This window comes from Odontomachus brunneus, unplaced genomic scaffold (genome assembly GCF_010583005.1).
Source record: "Odontomachus brunneus isolate Ranch 3 - 2012 unplaced genomic scaffold, Obru_v1 Obru_scaffold_317, whole genome shotgun sequence".
In the NCBI taxonomy this organism is placed as follows: domain Eukaryota; kingdom Metazoa; phylum Arthropoda; class Insecta; order Hymenoptera; family Formicidae; genus Odontomachus; species Odontomachus brunneus.
Window position 1 is genome coordinate 180,203 of NW_022639767.1, and position 2,177 is coordinate 182,379.

Consider the following 2,177-nt stretch of genomic DNA (forward strand, 5'->3'; position numbering starts at 1 on the left):
ATGCTTCATATGTCCGCCATTTTTAAATATTTTTGGAAAAAAAAATACGTATGGACAGTCCAAAACATATATAAATAAATGTTTAAGTTTGAAAAATATAGAAAAATTCTTTCTCCTACAAAAAAATTCTTGAAAATAGCTTATTTTTCCTCGTTCTAATTGGATTTCCCCCCTTAACACGCGGGCCGGCCGGCTTGTCGTTTCGCCCGGTGCGAGACTTGACTCACGATGATATCTGGGGTCTCGTAAGCTCGGTAGCGCAGAGCGCCGGGGGTCACGATATCGCGGAACCTTTTTTAATAACAATGTATAATGTCGGGATGCCTTCGGGCTGAAGGGGAAAATCGAATAAATTAACGCGCGAAGATGTGGTAAAACGTTCGATTTTAAATATAAATAATCGGGATAATATGTGTCTCCCGCGCTCCCTCGTCGTGGCTCGCGTTTATTGCGAACGTGGTACAGTACGCACGGGCGAACTTCATAGGAAATGGGAAAATATAAGACACCCATACTCCGCGTTGCAAAGACGTTTGGCGGAAGAATTAACGAGATAGTTATACCCGAAAAAGGATGCGGTATCCCGGAGATCGAACGTTTTCAGCAGCTTCTCTCGTTAGAAAATATCGCGATTGTCATTTATAATTTCAGGAGTTTCGGTCGCGGAGTCTCTCCGTTATATGACGGACACTCGACGTTAGCTTCTCGTTCTCGTATAGCCAAGTATACACTAAATATAATGTATTATGAGCGCTCGCGGCATTATAAGCCTATTTTAAATTTAAAAGCCGTCTCGGCTAGTAGATATTATTGCGTTCTCTGTAACAAAGGTTACCGTCGTGAAACGGGTCATCGGTGTTCAAATATGTGTCCGCGATGCCTCGGTGCGCCGCCGTGCGAGAAGTTAGACGCGCGATTAATCGCCTGCGACGCGTGTAACCGCGTGTTTTACGGCGAGAGCTGTTTCGAACGTCATCGCGCGCCGAAATCTTACGCCGGCAAGTTGCCGTCGAGTGTCTGCGACGCCGTGAGATTTTGCAGCGATTGCGGGCGTTTGAAAAGATCGGGCGCAAAACACGCATGCGGCGCGGCTTATTGTCGCATATGCTGCGCGTCGAAACCGCTGAATCACTTGTGTTTCATGCGGCCGCTTCGAGGGGGTCGCGTATCGGCATCGGTCAACGCGAAAGAATTCAAAAATGTCGACGAGACCGATGATAACGACGATAATGACGATGCGAGAACAGATCGGAAGGGCCGCGCCACGTTTATATTTTACGACTTCGAGACGCGACAAGACGAAATGCTCGAAGAGTGCGCGAACGTTAAAACGCACGTAGTCACTTTTTGCGTCGCGCAGCAAACGTGCAAAGGTTGTCTGGGAGAGAACGATATGGCGTTGCGATGTCGTTGGTGCGGAGTGCGCGAATTTGTATTTCGCGATGATCCGGTAAAACAATTCGTCGATTTTGCAACGAGAACGACGAAGTGTTTTTCCTGCTTCATCTGTATCGCGCACAATGCGGCAGCGTTCGACTCGCAGTTCATCCTGCGCTACCTGGTCGAGAACGGTAGGACGGACGAGCCGAAAGTAATATTAAAGGAGACAAAAATTGTATTACTAACCGTGGAACGGATAAAATTTCTCGATAGCGCTAATTACATGCCTATGCGGTTGTCGGCGTTACCGAAAGCTTTCGGACTGAAGGATTCCGTCGCCAAAGATGTATTTCCGCATTTATTCAACACAATTAAAAATCAAAATTATATTGGGCCGCTACCGGATATTGATTATTATTCTTCGGATACGATGAAATCGAACGAACGCGAACAATTTTTAACGTGGCACGCGGAAATGACGGGTAAAAACGCGGTGTTTAATTTTCAACAGGAGATAGTGCGCTATTGCCGGAACGACGTAGATATTCTTCGACGAGCGTGTCTGGCCTATCGAAAAATTTTCTTAGACCGCGGAAACGTGTGCCCGTTCGAAGAATGCACGACTATCGCTTCTACGTGTATGAAAGTTTTTCGCAAAAAATTTTGCACGAGAAGGAGATTGGGATAATTCCGCTCGGCGGTTATAGGGGTGTCAACGCGCAATCGCGTAAAGCGCTGCAATAGTTATTGTTGATGGAGCATGAGTTCGGACGCACGATAATTCACGCGGGGAGAGG

At 46.7% G+C, this 2,177-nt stretch overlaps 1 pseudogene; it reads left to right on the forward strand.

Annotated features, from left to right (window-relative positions):
* Positions 1-1,141: 1,141 nt before the first annotated feature.
* Positions 1,142-2,177, forward strand: part of LOC116853402 — a 3,239-nt pseudogene continuing 2,203 nt past the window's right edge.